Source organism: Leptonychotes weddellii, chromosome 2 (assembly GCF_054177405.1).
Source record: "Leptonychotes weddellii isolate Sample4059 chromosome 2, ASM5417740v2, whole genome shotgun sequence".
NCBI classification, from domain to species: domain Eukaryota; kingdom Metazoa; phylum Chordata; class Mammalia; order Carnivora; family Phocidae; genus Leptonychotes; species Leptonychotes weddellii.
In genome coordinates this window covers 141516860-141536553 of record NC_138370.1, presented here as the reverse complement: position 1 = coordinate 141536553, position 19694 = coordinate 141516860, and the positions used below count along the sequence as shown (strand labels likewise).

The 19694-nt window shown below is 42.9% G+C and overlaps 1 pseudogene; it reads right to left on the bottom strand.

Annotated features, from left to right (window-relative positions):
• Positions 1 to 3000: 3000 nt before the first annotated feature.
• Positions 3001 to 3634, bottom strand: LOC102745577 (large ribosomal subunit protein eL22 pseudogene; annotated as a pseudogene).
• Positions 3635 to 19694: the final 16060 nt, after the last annotated feature.

The window sequence follows — 19694 nt, the reverse complement described above, 5'->3', positions numbered from 1 at the left end:
GAGTGGGAGGAGGGGCAGAGGGAGAAGGAGAGAGAATCTTAAGCAGGTTCCACGAGTAGCCCTGGTGAGTGAGGGAGGCAGTAGCTACCAAGGCTTCATCTGAGTCCCAAAGACAGGAAGATTCCACCTCTCCTGGGCTCTGTGGAGCTAGAAGAGAGAGCCTGCTCCTGAGAAGGGACCCTGATGATCAGCGTCAGTGAACTCAGACTGTTTTAGACTGGTTACAGTTCTCAGGTCTCTTAGCTAGTTTCTGGCTGCGTTTGGCCAGTGGGAGCACTGGGAGGAAATGGGTTGGTGGGAGGGGCCCGGGTATTTCTCCCCCTCTTTTTCTCCTTAGGTGGAGACAGGCACTGTGTTTCTTCTTGTCCCCTGCTTCCACAGCATCAGCCTGTTTTCAAGTTCCTGGTCCCCCACGTGACCTCAAGCGCTGGCTCCAGTCACTTCTCCTTCTTTTGTTCCTCCAGCCTATGGGTGGGAATAAACACTACACTTGCTAATCTGCGAGTTACTTCATTATTTTCTGACTGTTTTTCAAGCCTCTTACATCATCTGTATATCCAATTCCCTACATTAAAATTCCAGTTGCTTTCTGGGTTCCTGGTTGAACCCTGGCTGAAATCCTGAGTAACCCAGAATTTGACAAGCACACTGCTCACAAAGGCAACTCTGGGCAAAGCGATGTCCTTACGGTTCTAAGCAGGAAAAGACTCCGGTGACACAAACCGGCGATTCAAGACAAGAGTGGATAGAGATATAGGATGGCCAGATAAAATGTAGGTATGTCTCACGCAATCTGTAGACTGTATAATTCTTTGTTGTCAGGGCTGTTTTGTGTATTTGTACGGTGTTTAGCAACATCTGGAACATGCTTATACTAAAAGATTATTCATTGTTTATGTGAAATTCAAATTAAACTGGGTGTCCTGCATTTTTATTTGCTAAACCTGACAAACTTAATAGAGAATAAGCTCATGTTGAAGATTGACTTCAATGTTGGACCGTGCAGGAATAAATATGGGGGCATAAGGGTCAGTTTTGGAAAAAAGTTGGGCACTGGCATCAGACCTTGATTGGAGTCTTTTTATAAGCTACAGTTATTGTGACTGAGGCAATTATGAAATACGGGGTAGTCCGATCAGAGGCCTGTGGAATGAAAGCTCGGGAAAATGCCTGTGCATATGTGTTTGCATGATCGAATGTATAAATGAGTTACAGAAACTTACCTGAAATAATGGCCTAAGTCTAGAAAGTGCTAGAGAAACGTTCTCAAATATTTGGGAGTTTAAAGATAGATGGTGGCGGGGTGCCTGGGTGGTGCAGTTGGGTAAGCGTCCCACTCTTGATTTCGGCTCCAATCGAGCCCCTCGTCTCTTTCTCCTTCTCCCTCTGCCCCGCCCCCTTCTTTCTCAAAAAAAAAAAAAAAGATATATAGATGATGAACTAGCATGTGCTTTTTTGAGGACAATGATGGAAGAAAAAAGTGTCTTCCAAAGACCAAATGTCCACACTTGGTGATTTCTCTAAACCAGTGGTTGTCAACTAGGGGCAGTTTTGTCCCTCAGGGAATACTTGGCAATGCGCAAACACAGTTTTGATTGTGACGAATGGAAGAAGGTGCTACTGACAGCTAGTGGGTAGAGGCCAGCTAGCCATCTTACAACGCACAGGACAGCTCCCCAAACAAAGAATCATCTGGTCCAAAAGGTTAATAGTGCTGCTGTTGAGAAACCTCGTGGAAACACATATGGAAAGTAAGTAATCAGCACACATTCTGTAAAGACATATACAAAATGTTCCACCTTAAAAGTGAAACCAGATAATAAGGCTGGAATTCCTTGAGGAGGGATTCCAGACCGAAATAGAAGGAGCTAGCATCACAGAGGCCCCTCAGCTGTCATCCCATACCTGGGATTTGTCCAGCTCTGCAGACAGACCATAAATCATCACTCTTTGTGGCATTGCATGGCATCGCTATCCTGTGTATCCCTAAATATTTTATCTGGAATACAGTGCCCTTGTCTCTTCGGGGTGATTTATTTCTGCATGACTCAAGAGATGGATAGAAGTGTGGCAAGACGGCTCATGTTCAAGGGGTTCATTGGAGGAAGTTGTAAGCTAAACCAGGCCAAGGAGGTGCAAGGGACATGGTGGAAAACCAAGGAAATTTCAGTTCCTGGGAAAGGTAACCAAGTGCGTTAATCAAAGCTCTGTCAAGTCCAGACCAGTCCAGTCCAACCACCCCAGTTGGTTTAAAAGCAGAAGAGGATGTACTGGTCCACATAACTGAGACGGTTTCTGGGCTAGTTCCTAGGACTAGAGAAGGAGCTTACATGTTCCAGTGCCTGTTCCCAGGACTGGGCCCTGCCAGAACTTTCTTGCTTCCTCACTCTGTTTCTCATCTCTCATTTCCTTTTGCAGAGATGCTTTCTCCCCCAGGGGCATGGTAGGAAAGATGGCTACAGGCAGCCGAAATATCACAGCCTCCCAACTTGGAACTTCTTTTTCCCATTACCTACATATCAGACTCAGGAAAAATCTCTGGCTCTACTTGGGTCATTGCCCACTCCTGGATCACCCGTTGTGTCTAGGGAAACAGGACTGTGATTGGCCAGGTGTGTGTCATGGCCCTACTCCTGATATCAGGAATGAAGTGACATTTTCAATTAGTAGAGTGGAAAATTAGAATCACTTTCCTGGAACCACATGACTATGCTTTTTCTAGGGCTGACATTTCTTGAATGCAACAGCTGGCCCAGCGGCTAGCAGGAGTTGGACTTGTGACGGCTTTCATCCCTGCCTGAGCAGGGCTACCCTGGAGATACTTCCCTGGGTTGTCTGGCTAAGGAGCTGACCCTCTTCATGTGGGGCAACTGTCCCCCACTAATGAACCTTTTGCATCAGAGATTCACAGAATCAGAATCGCGTGGTAGGAGCTCGCTGATACATGGTGAGGGGTTAATGGCACTTTTGGTTGGTTTTGGTTTTGTTCCCAAGTTTTATTCAAGAACTCATGCAGAACATTCTAGGTAAACGACTTTTAATCTTATCTTCCTCCTCTTCTTCATCCTTGTTAATCTAGAAGTAATGTAATTGCTAACTCTCTTTCCTGTTAGCAACTATGTGCAACCAAGCATGTAGATTATTCTTCTTCAAATATTTTTTGGTGAGATACTTCAAGTACTATTTGGAAAAGGTCACGTCAGAAGTTATGGTAATCTTGCTCTTGCTCCTTTCAACGTATACAACCCCTCCACCAAGATGTCCAGCTGTTCCAGTCACTCTGATTCTTTCCCCTCAAAATTCTTCAAAATGGAGGGCATCCATGATTTCATCTTCTACAGGGTGAATGCCATCAAGGGTGAGCTTCAGAACGTGCTGCTTTTTTTTGCCCCCCACAAGTTTTTCCACGGGCGCCATTGAGGCAGTGGAGGCAGAAAAGGATTAATGGCATTTCAATTCCTTGGATGATGCGTGAAGGTAGTGGACAAACACACTCTCTCCGCAGGCCCCTGGTGGCTAATGGCCCCCCACAGTCATTGAGCAATGGGAGAGAAGAAGCAGTCTGTGGAGTCCAGTAGACTGACTTCCGACCCACTTCTACCACTTACTAGCGGCGTGACCTGCTTAGACTGCTCTAAGCCTCCCCTTCCTCACCTGTAAAATGGGCCAACAATCCCACCTCTCAAGGGTTCTATGAGGTAATCTATGCGATCACCTATGTATAGCACCTGCATCCAGTAAATGCTCTAAAATCCTTCTTTCCTCTCTTCTCCTCTGTAGATTTTGGCTTGCTTTTAGCAAAATCTGAAGATGCTGGATTTCTTTCAGTTTGGCAATATAGGAATGTTGAAAAGAACCCTCAAGTAATATATTGGAAAATATCTAAACAAATTATAGTTTAAAATATAAGACATCACACATGATAGTTTGGTAAGTTCACTAATCATAATTCAATCTTTATGTTCCCGGACAAAATGACTTTAGATCTGAAAGGATACTAAAGATAAATATTGGAAAAAATTCCATTCATTTCACCCCACCCTTCCAAAGTCCAAAGTCTATTTTCACTCTGAAGTTTCAGAATATCTCTAAACTTCTCTTCTCTGGTGGATAAACTACCACTAGGGTGTAAATGGTTTACCAAATGCTAGCTCATAGGACTGTCTGTACACCGTCCAAGTTACTAAGAATAAAGAACATGGAGCCTTTCTAGAACAGTGCTATTTGAATAAATATTCTGGGGAAAGTACTTTGAGAACTGACTGTATTTCTAAAGATTTCTTAGTAATGATAATTTATCCCAGCCTGAGCAAGAATGGAGATTTGTACTTCAAAATAAATGGATAATGTGTCCTAGCAACCTGGAGTTTCGAACTTTTTATTAGTCTTCCCCTGCACTTGGCACATCAAAGGGGAGAAACCCAAACATCATTAAATAGAGAGTTTATGCGTAAAGTGTGAGGTATAAGAGATCTTCATTTTCTATTGCAGCTGAGAGTATCTTTGTCTGGAGTGTTGGTTGGCATACACAAGATGAAATATACACTTAAATTATGGCTTGGCAAGTTTTATGTACCCAAGGAATGTCTTAATTCTTGTTTTTTGTTTGTTTGTTTGTTTGTTTTGCTGTTTCAATTCGCTTACTTCTAAAGCGAGTGTGCTATATTATGCAACTATGTTGAATTTATGAAATTTATTTCTCCTTTTATTTATCTCCCTACTTCAAAAGAAGAGAGAAAATGTACAAAGAATGCATACAATTATCTTAATCATTTATTTAACTGGGCAAGAGTCAATAAGGGAAATTCATTTATAGGGATTATCTGGTATTCTTTATTGCCTTACTTTCTATTGGGGTTGGTTTCTCTTCCTAAGGAAAGATATCCTTTCTTCCCAACCAAAAACTGTCATGAAGATGAAATGAGATAATATATAGTCAATATTGGTATAAAGCAAGTTTTCTGTGACTCTTGATTTCAGGATTGTGAGTTCAAGCCCCATGTTGGGTGTAGAGATTAATTAAAATTAAAAAAAGAAAAGAACGGATGATCATAAGCAATTTCAGGTTTGATTTTTTTTTTTTTTGCTTCCTAAGTATTGAATGAATTCTGTATCAATTATAAAGAGAAATTTGGAGCTAGTAATGAACTAAGAGAGTATTTATTCTAATTTCATCTTTTGCGGCTGAAACTGAATGCTAGAGAGGCTAAGTGACTTACTAAGGATACCCCAGTCAGTTGCTGTGGATGGCATGGTTGTCCCTGGACCCTGTCCCACACCAGGGCTGGCTTCAAGCATTAAGTCCTCCTTGGTTTTATATGGTAGAATCATTTACTTTGGGATCAGATTTTCCTCCTTTCGCTGCTTATACATAAATGGCTCCATCCTAAATATGTCACCCTGATCCTGTACTTTGTATAAAAATAGCTTCCCAGTTCTAATGGCTGGTTATTTCTCACTTTTATTACTTGATATAATTACCCCTTGCCCAGTCTTCTGTGTGGTTCATGTGATTCATGGCTGTTATTAGCAGCAAGCCTGAATGCATTTTGGAAGGAGTATTATGAGCAAGGTCATTGATCAGGTACTGTACAATCTCATTTGATTATTTTAATGTCTCAGGAGCACGAGAGACTTAGGTAGGTATGTTTTGAAAGGGTTCTTTCTTTTTATGGCTTTGAGGCGAGTTGGCTTTTGGGAGTATAAAGTTGTCCCATTTTTCAAATATAGGAACAGAATTTTTAAATACCCACCCACCTATTTAAGAATTGTACTACGCCAGCTGTGGATGAAAAACCATCACGTATGATTTAGGGTGATGTTTTCGAAGTTTAATCCCCAAACTGAATGAGTATCTCAAGATTAGGTATAAGCTACGTGGCTCTCTTTTTCAATTATCTGAATTGATCTGTCCTACTTGTAATTCAAATTATTATTACCGGAAGTCAATCCCTTGCTGGCTGCCCCTTAGTGATTTCTGAGCCATGCCCAAGATGGCTTCACCTGTCTTCTCACCTGTTCCTCTTGCTGTGACCTTGTCTGTGGCTGAACCTCACAGAGTCTTTTCTGTTGGCTAAGATGGTCTTCTACTGTGAACTGATGGTATTTTCACCGCTGTGAGTAGGTGAAGGGGATGCAGCTCACATTCCTATATCTTCACTCCCCATGCCTGTGTTTTAAAGGTAGTTTCCTGAAGATTTGATGACAATGAAAGGGATGTACAACACAGCAGAGAAAGACCAGAAGGACTCAGTTTCTCTAATAATCCTCTGGCTCCCTGCCTAAACCCGGGCCTCCCTTCCCTAGGCTGGGGCAGCTCACTCTCTACCGAACGTTCTAAATGCTTCAGGGTTTGTGCCAACTGTCTCCCATCCCTAGAGAGAAAAGGGAGCTTCTTCCTCACTTCTGTCTTTGGCCTCTTTGCTGCAGACAGTTATTCTATTGCATGGATGATTAAGGGTTGGAAATGCTCATTTCTTACTGGGGACATGTACAGGAGAAAATGGTCTGGCCCTATGTCTGGCCTCAGTAAGATAATCATATCATGGCCTGATGTTAGTACATTTCCCCAAAGCTAGGTTATTCCATCTCAAAAACATGTGTATGAACTATCAAAAACCCAATCCAGGTTGAGTTGTTCCAAGCTCAATCCAGATAATTCCATCTCTTTTCATCAAGGGGTTGTAAATGGGTAGGGTTAGAGGTCTGGTCTTCCCTGAAGTTGTCTTGTGACACAAAGAAGCATTTCTCAGTGTAGCACTTTCCAGAGTCTAGATATATAAATGTGCCTTCACTGTGAAAGCCACATTCTGTATCTGTGTATGTATGTCTGTCTGTGTGTCTGTGCGTGTCTGTCTGTGTGTCTATATATGTATATGTCTTTGTATGTATTGTGTGTCTGTCTGTGTGTCCGTATATATATAGCTATGTGTGTGTGTGTTTCCCGGAAAGCAGGGGCTTGGGCTGAGACAGAAAAGAGAGGAACTGATGCTCTGGGATATTACTAAGGCTTAAGAAAAAAAAAAAAGAAGTTTCCCCCCAAAAGTGCTCCACCTGGGAAATGCTGAGTTAAACAATGTCGAGCAGATTTTCTTATCATATGATGTATCACAACCATTACTCTACACTATAATATAAACTGTGACTCTCCAAGGGAGTGGGCACAGAAATTGGTGTGTAGCATTTCCCAAAGCACTTTGACAATGGAATCCTCTTGCCTCTGAGAACTCCCCAGGAAATGTGGTCCAGGTCAGTACCTGTCCCTGATCCAGGCAGGTGAATTCACTCAGAGTCTGTGCCCAGAGCCTTGGCTGCTGGGCCCGTCTCTCCTGCCCAGCCCAGGGGAACTGGGTTCCCACTTGCAGGCAGGGGGGGACAGTGTGGCTCCTTCAGCCTCCAGGTTGCAAGGACAATCCTTGGGGAATGCTGTGACCACATCAGGCACGAGGGCGAGGCTGTAATGTAGCTTGATTTATACTTTCCAAATAGAGATACGGTATGTAGGCTTTCATTTATACTATGGCATGAACCTCTCAAATATTAGGGGCAGTGCTGGCCTGATGGTTCTCCTAAGCAGGATGATCCTCCTGTGCCACACCAAAACTGGCCTTGCCTAACCAAAATCACAATCATTCAGGCCCCCAAGATCCCTCTCTTAGGTGCCAGTCAGCCCTGAGATGCCCTGGCAGGCCAGCTTTGGGTATCCACGCCTCAGGGACTCAGAACCATCACAGTGTGTGAGTTCGGGCCTCCCCACCTCCGAAGTTCCTCTGGGTGGGAATATCCCCAGGATATACACTCAGCAGTTAATTTCCGAGTCAGAGGGTACACACATACTTCATTTGGCTAATAAAAACCAAAAGGCTCTCCAGAAGAAATGCTGTATTCCTATTTGTCATTTTGGGGCCTAGTCATGTCAGGGTTGGCTACCAGTTATGTTATAGAATATATTGGGTAGTTCTGTTTTATATGCTGGAGCAACTTAATTGCACTGGAATGACTCGTTCGTTGAAAGTATGAGAATATGGGCAGTATGACTGTTTGGTGTTAAAGTCCATTTATATAGCCAATTCTCTGACAATGTTTCCAATTTCTTCCTTGGGTATGGGGTCTAATCAATTTCAGTGCATTTTGTCTGATGTTGGCACCCAGGCAGGAATAACTAGGTCCATGGGACCCCAAGATGTGTGCTTCTATTATTTGCTACTTTGTAACCTGCTGTAATACCTGATGAAGATGCTCTGTGCACGGCGGATGGCTCCAAATACCCAGACTGGGATTTCATTCTCTATGTGTCACATAAAATTGCTGTGGTCAATGAATGGGGTTGTTGTTTTTTTCATGTCCTCAAATTTTTGCTTTTATTCCTTTTTTCTTCTTTAAAAAATTTTTGCTTTTAAATTGATGGTGATGTCATGCACTTTTTGGCATTAGCTTTTACGTATTATATATATCTAACTACTATATATATTACAATATATATTATGTATTATATATACAATTACCATATAAAATATATTTATTTATTTATTCTCAAGGATTTTTTTCCTCTTGAGGAAGCCGAGGCTGGTAAATTACTGCTTCTAAATCATGTAATACTTTTGGAGTCTGAATCATTCTGACTACCCAGAGAATATTTTTTCTTCCTTAATAATAGTCATTCCAAAATTGCACTTGTATCACAAAACTGTCCTTTCCTAAAGCCTGTTTCAGGAATGACGATTTCAGTGACTGTGTGCCCCATTCCTGACTAATCACTGCAGTTAGGATTAGAATGTTTCTAAAAAGGAAGTTATCAGTAAAAGCGAGTTAAGTGTTTTTCATTTCTCAAGTTCACTTGACAAGTTACATTATACAGATATACTCCATTTTATTTATTTATTTATTTACTTATTTATTTTGTAGGCTCCGTGCCCAGCGTTTAACCAACACAGGGCCCAAACCCACCACCCTGAGCTCAAGACCTGAGCCAAGATCAAGAGTCTGACGCTTAACTGACCAAGTCACCCAGGCAGCCCCAGATATACTCCATTTTAAATAAACCCACTATAGCTATGTTAAAATTTCTAGAATTTGCAAGAGGAGGCTCACATATCTTCCTGAAGAGTCTTCTATTGAATCTATCCATAAATGATTTTTTCCATCCCACCCAAGAAACACACCACTAATTTTGCCAGTCATTGAGAGAGTAAGATTTCCTTTTCAGATATGACTATTATAACGTATTTTGCTGGCATGTAACTATTATAAAAAAGAAAAAAATATGACAGTCAGATGCTAAAATCCAACGTGACTTAGAGGCCCAAATGTTTTCCTTTCTCAGACATTTTCTAAGGGTAACCCAAAATCCTAGGTATTGAAGGGAAGTTTCCAGAAGAAAATCCCGATATGAAAGCAACTCTGTGGACTTTATATCATTAATTCTGGGAAAGAAAGCACAAAGGGTGTTTTCTAATCTTAATTTGTTGTACTGGAGTATCTTATGGTTTCTTCTGGTTATCAGTGGGAGGTTGGTTCTTTAATCTATTAATTGGTTCAACAAGCTTTCATTGACATTTACTCTATGCCAGGGATACAGTGTGAAGAAGGTCAACCACAAAAAACAGTCCCTGCCCTCCTCAAGCTTGCATTGCAATGGAGGAATTAGACTGTAAACAAACAAAGTAATAAGAGCTGTTGTAATTTTCTGGGGTTGCTGTGTGGAGTGTGGAGTGTGATGGGGGGAGGGAGGAGGGAAGGGTAGTGGCCACAACAGCAGACAGAGATGACCAAGACAGAGAGGTGGTGGCTTGGATGAAAGCAGTGGCAGTAGACATAGACAGAAATGGAAGTAGAGCTACAGATCTCAGACAAATGATGCCAGGCTACCTAGGTTAGACTCTGGAAACAGACTCTGAGACGGAGATTTGAAAGCCGGAGTTTCCTGAGGAATGCTCTCGAAAGCCATTGAAAACGTGAGGAGCACAAGGTGGGGCAGACAGAGATGTGGATCCACACCTACAGCAATGGCCTCAGACAATCCCAGAGGGAGACCCAATGCTGAGATGGCCCTTGGGATATGTTCCCAATTGAAGCAAGGAAGAGGTAGGTCTTTGTTTCCCTGGTGGACCCTTCACTGGAAGGGGGCTGCTGCTGTAGGGAGGACATGACCTTGGACACCTCCATTCCCTTCACGGGAGGGCAATTCCTGGAGAGGGACTCAGCTGGGAGTTGTCCGGACCCAGCACTCTCAGTGGCTGGGAAATGAGTGCATAGGTCATAACTCAGGCATTTGGATGGTGCATCACACCATCCATTAGAGTCCTTATAACCCTCACTTCTAAGTGGCTATCATGCTGTATTTGATCCCAAGCTGACGAAATGTTAAGCTCGGATTTTAGATTCTCAAAATTTTTAAAAAGGTTTCGTTTTTAAGTAATCTCTACACCCAACATGGTTCAAACTTACAACCCCGAGATCAAGAGTCACATGTTCCTCCAATCTAGCCAGCCAGGCACCCCTAGATTCTCAAATTTGAGTGAGCATCAGAATGATCCGAGAAGTAAAGTGCAGATTCCTAGACCCCGTGCCCCCAGAGATTGGTTCAGGGGTCTGTGGTGTGACCTGAGAATCTCCATTGTTAACCAGTATCTTAGGTTATTCTGACGCAGGAGTGTGCAGATAACACTGACGGGAGAATTTCGAGAAGCTGCCAAGACGTCCTGTCCTTGGCATACACATCCTGCAGAATCCCAGGATTATGGATTAGGTGGATTTTACTCCTGTGATTAGATTAGATTATACCACACAACTGATTATCCAGGGGGGCGGGACCTAATCACGGGAACCCTTTAAAAGTGGAGAGTTTTCTCAGGCTGGTGACAGAAGAGGAAGTCAGAGATTAGAAGCACAAGAGAGATTGAAGGGGTGGGGCTGGCTTGAGGATGGAGGAGTGGCAGGGAACGTGGACAGCTTCTAGCAGCTGAGCGTGGCCCCCAGCTGACAGCAGCGAAAAAGGGACCTCAGTCCCACGGTGGCAAGGGCCTGTCTTCCACCAGTGACAAGAATGATCTTGGAAACAAATTTTCCTTGTGTCAAGCCAGCTGACACCTTGATTACAGTCTTGCGATGCCCAGAGCAGAGAGCCCAGCCACGGCTTGCTGGGCACGTGACCTACAGAACAATGAACTAATAAATGGGTATTGTTTTAAGCTACTGAGCTTGTGGTATTTGTTGTACAGTAATAGAAAAGTAAAGCAAAGCCATGGCATTAAGCATGTCCTGGAGACAGAACAGAGAAGAAATAAAGAGACAGCGTTCTGCCCCTGGTTGGGCTAGGTGAGAGCATGGCAAGAAAGGGAACTCCCCTTAGGTTCTTCTTGGTAAAATGGAGATGATATGCCCACCCTCCCTCCCTCATGGGATTTTTTTTTTTAAGATTTTATTTATTATTTGAGAGAGAGAAAGAAAGAGAGAGAGCATGCACGAGTGAGGTGAAGGGCAGAGGGAGAAGCTGACTCCTGCTGAGTGGGGAGCCTGACGCAGGGTTCGATCCTGGGACTCCGGCAGACACTTAACCAACTGAGCCACCCAGGCGCCCTCCCCCATGGGATTTTTGAGGACTCCAAGTCAGGTATAAACTTAAGAAACATAACAATATGAGCTCCAGGACTTTTATAAGATTCTTCCCAAGGATTTTCCTAAATTGAATATATAGCTTTTTGAATGAAACTTTTTTTTTTCATTCCCCAAGGATATATAGAGGGCACTTCCCCTGAGATTGAAACAAATTCTAGAGCATCCAGCTACGCACTGGGGCTTGCCTGCCAGACTATGGGACTCTGGTGAGGATAGACTCCCATGCGCTCTAAGTCTGGGACTCCTCTTCCTCAAATCTCGCAGGGCTACTTGAAGGCCCTCTTAATGGGGGGAGTGGGGGTGGGCAACAGGGAGTGGAGTTAATGTACTGGGTGGGATTCAGCCAGGAAAACAGAAGCCGCATTGGCTATTCCAAGAGAGAGACTTTAATATAGAGACTAGGTGTGGGAGGGCTGAAGGAGCAGAAAGGGCACACTGCCTCAGACAAGCACCACCCCCCAGGGCTGCTGGAACAAAAGGAAGAGGCTGGGAGGTTCAGAACCCAGAAATTCAGAGGACGGGCCTCTTGGAGCTGGGATGTAGATAACTGAGAAAGAAGCCCTGTCCCAGGACCACTGAGGGGCTAAAATGAGGCCGATTCTGGGCACATAGGAAAAAGCAGGAGTCTGGAACACTCCAGCGGCTGGGGCAAAAGGCCACGAGTAGCTCTGCAGTCTCTAGTGGCAGAACCCAATAGGGGATCAAGCAGGCAAAAGAAAAAATTGTTTGTCGAGTTCAGCCCCCGCATCCCCGCTTACGAAAAGGTGGGTTTGGAACCGAGAAGCAATGCCTTAATAACCAGCACAGGTGGTTTCCATTGCAGGCCAGGGAAACCCAAGGTCATCTGGAGGACTCGAAGCCAGTGGCTGGGGATGCAGACGTGAGAGGTCTGGCTTATTATCAACTCCCCTTTTGCCCTCAGCAGGGATCCATGAACCAAGGTCATCTGAACAGGACAGATTTCTCTTGCAATAGAAACCCTGGGATGGAGTTAGAGGTGTGGGTGCTGGGGCGAGAGGGTACCTGTTAGTGCGTGCGCTTGTGAAGGACGTTCTCCAGCAGAGCTGGGTTGACAGACTAAGCTTTTGCTTCTCCAACAAGGGTGCTTGTCCCCTGGAGGGACAAAGAAAGCCAGGAAGTACATGAAACTGCAGGATAAGCATGGTGCCTCTTAGTGGAATGTCACTTTTTCTGGAGGGTTTTTAGGGGAAATAATTTTCATATGGAAAAATGTATGACAGAATGGGATGTAAAATCTACTTTTTAGATTTAAAAAAACCTAAAGATGGTGGAAGCGGTCACTTCTGCCACCCATCCTTCTGGAGTCCTTGAAAAAGCTTGGGAAGCATTCCTCCTCCTCACGATCTGTTTGTTACCTGAGTTTTTTAATGTTCAAGGAGCGGTCTTTTTGTCTGGAGAGGACTATTTACATTTTTTTTTTGTATTTGAAATTCCAACTATTTTAAAGTCATAAATATTAAAATTTCTTTTTCTTAAACCTTTGTGTTAAATTTAGAAATCTTGTTAGACTTTTTATAAACCTAATAAAACAAGATCAGGGTAATGTTAGATTAAATCAATTTGAACAGATTAATTTCCCCCAAACATCGGTCCCACTTACAAGCTTAATTAAATTCCCTTAAACATTTTAAAGTCTATTTATATATATATAATATATTTAATTTTATTAAGTGCTTTTCAAATGTCTGACAAGACAAATTTATGACCTAGCGAGCAAAACCTTTCTGAGCACTTAGATAACTCTTGTACATTCAATAAATTAAATTTGTAAACATAGTTATCTTTTTGTTCTCTTAAATATTTCAGTACTGGTTAAATATTTCTTCAAGTTTTCTTTTGCTTTTCAACTTAAAATTACAAGTCAGAAACCAATTACACCTTTCACACTGAAGTCACAAATCTAATCCGTCAGATTTTCTCATCCGCCGTATTTTCTATCCCTTCCCAGAGCACCTGCAGATGGTCTGAGGGATTACAAAACTGATTCCCAAAGTGAATAGAAAACTGTTGTCTCTGGCTTTGATTTGCTTCTTGATCTCTATTCAATTCCAATCTTTTCTAGGGTTGAAAAAGCATTTACCCAATTACCAGGAGCAATTGTACCCTCTTGCCTGGGTCCAGACTATTCTGGACCAGCCATTCCTGACCACAGAGCTGGTATTTAAAGCAGGGTACAGACCTGTGAGCTCCATGCTCCATGAGTCACAGATGATCATGTTGGACTCTTTCTATAACATTTGTGAAGATGGAGTTTTGCATCCCTCTTTTGGGTTACATTTAACAAATTTATTTTCTGGCAGATTCATTTCTCTATTCTTTCCTTGGCTCCTCTTGTCTGATATTTTAGAGCTTTCTCTTGCCTGAGTCTGATCACCACTTAGAGACATTTTCATTTCTTATCTTCTGGCTCTTCCAAAAGAGCATTATACTGTTGCTAGTAGCAGGCTGGCAAATGTGGGCATATGTGTGAGCAGGCCTTGATTGCTCCCTCTGGCTATAACCTCAGGGGCAGAAAATAGACGCTTAGTGCAAGCGAGTCAGTGTACGTTCTGGAGGAGCAAGGAGAATCGGGAGTCAGCAGCCCTCACCCCCTCTCATTGCCCCTCCCGCCGTTGCCATGGAAGGGTGGAACATTTGTGCTCACCCCACAGGAGGCTGGCGCTCTAAACATGCCTCTTGACATCCCCATCCCACAAGGGCTTATGAGCTTAGGGTATGGCCTCACTCAGATTTGGATTTGAAACTTGCCTCCACACCGTAAAAAAAGCATGACTATCAGGAAAGTTATCCAACCTCTCTGATCCTATTTTCTCAACTTTAAACATATGGGGTTATTGTCATAATTAGTTGAAATTATGTACATACAGCAGACAGCACTGCGCCTGGCACACAGTTAATGATAATCGCCAACGTCTTGATTCATTTTTTTTTAAAGATTTTATTTATTTATTTGAGACAGAGAGAGTGAGAGAGAGAGAGCACATGAGAGGGGGGAGGGCCAGAGGGAGAAGCAGACTCCCTGCCGAGCAGGGAGCCGGATGCGGGACTCGATCCCGGGACTCCAGGATCACGCCCTGAGCCGAAGGCAGTCGCTTAACCGACTGAGCCACCCAGGCGCCAATCACATTCTTTTTTAAAAAAAGATTTTATTTATTTGTTTGAGACAGAGAGAATGAGAGACAGAGAGCACGAGAGGGGGGAGGGGCAGAGGGAGAAGCAGACTCCCCGCCGAGCAGGGAGCCCGATGCGGGACTCGATCCCGGGACTCCAGGATCACGACCTGAGCCGAAGGCAGTCGCCCAACCAACTGAGCCACCCAGGCGCCCCTTGATTCATTTTTATCATCCATACCTATCTTGCTCAGTGGGCCTTATCCGGCACCTACCACAGGGCTTGGCACCAAGACTTGTTGAATGACTTCCAACGGAGCACTGGTGTTATGTCAATGCAATGATAATTGTTTTGCATAATGTATGTTTATGCTGTTGGACATAAGGGTCAAGCCACTGTCATGTGCTAAGGAGTGAAGTCATACCTAAAGGGCAAGATAATTCATTGTGTCATCCACGGGGCAAGAGGCCTGGATCCCAGAACTGGGTGGGAGAAGTGTAGGGGAGGAACAAAATGGGGTTCTTTCTTCCTCTTGGACATGCCCACTGTCAAGATGATTAGGGAGAGGCTATGAGAAGGATGTCTACACCATATCCTCCGTGTGGCCACTTTCTCTCTGATGCCCAGCCTTCTGATTCTAATTGCCATCTGAGATAGCTATTTTCTACTCCCTTAAAGGGCTGGGACCTCTTTTTTCTCTTGGTTTTTAACCTGTGACCAGAGATTCTCAACTTCATCATTATTGGCTTTTGGGACTGGATAGTTCTTTGTTGCAGGGGGGCTATTGTGGACACTGTAGTAGAGTTAGCAATATCATACTGTAGGTACTGAAAACAGGGAGAGATCGAATGCTCTATTCACTGGATATCAAGAGCGTCTCCCCAGTTGTGACAATAAAAATGTCTCCAGACGTTGCCAAATGTCCTCTGGGGAAGCCTGTTTGAGAGCCACTGAGCTAGATTGTTACTTATGTTTTTTTGTACTTACTTCCCTTGTTTGCCCTTTGGCATTTTGTAAAGTCTTCGTGAAAATTCTATCCTGTCTCAGCTGTGCTAAGGGGTAAGGAAATGTTTGTTGGATATGCACAACACAGGTTCTTTTTTTTAATATTTATTTATTTGAGAGAGAGAAAGAGAGAGGGAGAGCACAGAGGGAAAGTGAGAGGGAGAAGCAGACCCCGCTGAGCAAAGAGCCCGATTCAGGGCTCGATCCCAGGACTCTGGGATCATGACCTGAGCTGAAGGCAGACACCTAACCGACTGAGCCACCCAGGCGCCCCATAACACAGGTTCTTAAAGGAGGAGTAAGCAGACCTTGGAAACTACTGGGATTGAAGGTGGCAGTAGAAATTGAAGCGAAAGAATTGTAAGGGGAAATGGAACTCTGTGGTGTCCCACCTGGAGATTCAAAGATTCAAACTTCAAATGTTCAACAACTTAAGAAGCAATGGTGATCTTGCTTATATTGTTCTTCCCATTAGAGCTGAGTTTTATAGTTTTTAACTGGGAAGGGAAAATACAAAGGGTAAAAGTTAAACATGGCTGAAAGCTCAAGAAATAAATTTGCAAAGAACTTTATGGGCTTTCCAACTCTATCAGAAATTAAGAGGGAATGACGGTGCCGTTTCCTAATGGCCAAGCATCTGGAAATGTTTTTCCCTTGTTTTCATGGGCACCATGGCTGACTCACAAGGGATTCTCCCTCTTGGCATCTCTTACATGGAGTGCTAGTTGCAACTTGTTGGCACAGGTAAGGTTTACGGATCTTTTAATTCCCCCCAGTTTCTTTTCCTTGTCCTTTGAAGCATTCTGCCCAGACCCCAAAATGCAAGCCAATGGAACACAATGGAATGTCTTGCAAAGCAGGTGCAAAGTTTTGGAAAAGCTTTGAATACAGATATCTCTGGACAAAGGACAACTCAATCAGTATATGTCCTAGGGCTAATTTGCATTTTTAAACTCGAGATATTGTGGAATAAGTAGGGGTATTGCTAGGGGACAGTTTGCATGTTAGGTTGAGTCCAAGAAACATTATTAAATGATGGATGCCAGGGATTGGACTAGGCGTCAGGAGGGGCAGGTAGACTCAGTCCGGCAAGATGGCTGTCAGGAACGTACATGTTTTGTAAGGGAGTGAAGTCAAGCTTGAATGTAACTATGATACACTTTAACACCCTGTAGATGGCCAAAGGCCATGGGAAAGAAGAGGAGGGAGAGACTATTTCCGGCCCAGAAGGACATGGGATGGCCTCATGAATGAGAAAGATTTTGAGCTGAGTCCTGAAGCTGTGTATTATTTTGATGGATGGAGACGGCTGGTGGGAGCAGGGCACGGTACTAGGGAGGAATCGAATAGTATAAGCAAAGGTAGGATGGGAAGGATGGGAAGGATGGGAAAAGCTCTATTCCAGTTAAAGGGATTTTAGGCATTAGGGAGCAACATGGGGAAAACTTGTGCGGCCAGAGGAATCCCAAAATATCAGGCTAGGCTTTTTTTGCTGTGGAAAGGCAAATGTTATGATTGTTTTAGAGAGAATTTGTGGGGAGGGGAGGTAGCTAGAAGGAACTGTCCTTGGTCTCTTTTCTCCAGGGGTAGCTGCTCACCCAGGGGCCCATCCCATCCCAGCTCCAGCTGGAGGTCATGCCTGCCTGTATACACACCAACTACCTCTCCAAGCCCATGCAAGAAGCTCCGACATAACAGTGGTTGCCTCTGGGGCAGGGAAATGAAGGACAGGCATGGGAAAGAGAATTACCTTTCATTGTATGCCCTTTTGTATCTTTAAAAATATTTTTTTATTGAAGTCTAATTAACATACAGTGTTATATTAGTTTCAGATGTATAGTATGATGATTCAACAATTCTACACATTACCTTTTTGTATCTTTTACATTCATTATGATATGCTTATATTTTCTGTTTGAAATAGCACATATTAAAAATTAAAGAACCACAAGCTCGTATTCAAAAGTTTGCAAAGCTTGTAATTCTACTTCTGTTAATATTTTAAGCATTTCCCTCTGGTCTTTACTTACATATGCACATATCTGATGAAGTTGGGATTATATTTTGTAAACTGTATCTTCTTTGACATTTATGATAACTTCATGAGCATTTTCCCATTTTACTCTCTATCCTCTCAAAAATATTTTTTCCATTGGGAGGTATATCATAATTTAATCATTTCTAATGTTGAACTTTTGGCTTGTACCTAATATTTTGGACGTTGTCGAAATAGCCTCCTTATTAATAGAAGTCTTTTGGCTAACCTTCTATGCTGGTCAGCTCTTGTATGACTCACCACTGGAAATATAAATGAGCTCTTCCTTATCTGACTAAAGTGTAAAAGTGAGAAAAGAAGTTACACCTGTACAAATTTTTGTATTCTTAAAGACCCACTTAACAGATCACTAAGTACCTCAGTTAAAAATAGACATGTGAATGGATCTCTGTAGACTTTAAGGATGGTTTCTCCAGTAGAAAGAAAAGTCTCCCTAATTTTAGTTTGAATTATTAGCATTACGATTGGCTAAATAATTCCTGCTGTTTAGGGCTTTGATAAAGGGGAGAGTGGGGAAGGCCTTAGCAAGGTAGAGAGAGACCTCTTTGCCTGGATATTAAATTTCTTATTGTCAAGGATAGTTACATAAAAAGTACAGCTTTATTGAGATATAATTTACATGCCATAAAATCCATCCACTTAAAATGTACAATTCAGTGAGGTTTTTTGTTTTGTTTTGTTTTGGCATAGTCACAAAATGACACACCCAACACTACTCATTCCAGAACATTTTCACCACTCCAAAAAGAAATCCCATACCCCTTAGCAATTATTCCCTACTTCCTCCCCCTCTCCCCAACTGCTAATCTACTTTCTGTCTCTGGATTTGCCTAAACTGGACATTTCATATACATGAAATCAATAGTATGTGGCCTTTTGTGACTGGCTTCTTTCATTTAGTATAATGTTTCCAAGGTTCATTCATGCTAAAGCATATATTAGGAAAGCACTTAAAAAAAACACCACATCTTTCTTATTTAAAAAAGAAAAATTCTTCTAATTAGTTTCTGACAGGTATAACACTGCATTCTTACCAGAGGCTCTTCTCCTTTCCTTTCCCTTCCCTTCCTCTCTCTCTCTCTCTTCCTCCCCCCCCCTTTCCCTCTCTCCCTCTTTTTTCTTATGGAAAATAACCATATGCCTGCTCAAAGCTCTTCAGGTCTTCTTAGCACATCTTAATGATCATATCCTTCACCTCTTTCCCCTTTTCTGCTCCAGTCCCCATTCCTTGCAGGTAATTTAAAAAAAACAAAAAGGAACAATCTCTCTCTTTTTTTTAGCACACGGCTTCCTCATCTGTATCTGCTGACTGATCATAGGAAAACTTACCTTATTTTGGGAGTGATGGTGGAGGACCTCCCATCTGGACAATGTTCTAAGAAGGGCAGACAAACGCTTTTTGTGCAGAAAGCCAGAATTTTCTAAAATAACCTAGAAACATGCATCTGCTCAGTGCATGACACCATATGAGATGCTCTGTGGAGTATAAAGATGAGAAAATTGAAGACCTGCTCTAAGTAGCTTATATTCTACAAAGAGATCTACAACACTCTTGATGATAATTCTTCATAGTTGTTCATTGGGCTACACTCCTAGATAGTAAACTCCTTAAAGGCTGGAACATGTTCTGTTACCCTTCCCAACACCTACCATGCTTTCACAAAGTTGGTCTTAGTTTTGTTAGGATGCCCTAAAGGAAATGTAGATAAAGTGCTGAGAAAAGTCAGATGAAGGATGGGTTACTTCTGGCTGGCGAGGCCCCAGAAGGCTTCATGGCGCAAAAGGTTTCTGTGGCAGGCAGTGAAGAATGAGCAGGATTCTAGCCTGTGGACTTGGAAAGAGAATTCTAGGAAGCGAGGAAGTGTAGGTGAAAGAGTGGGAGGCA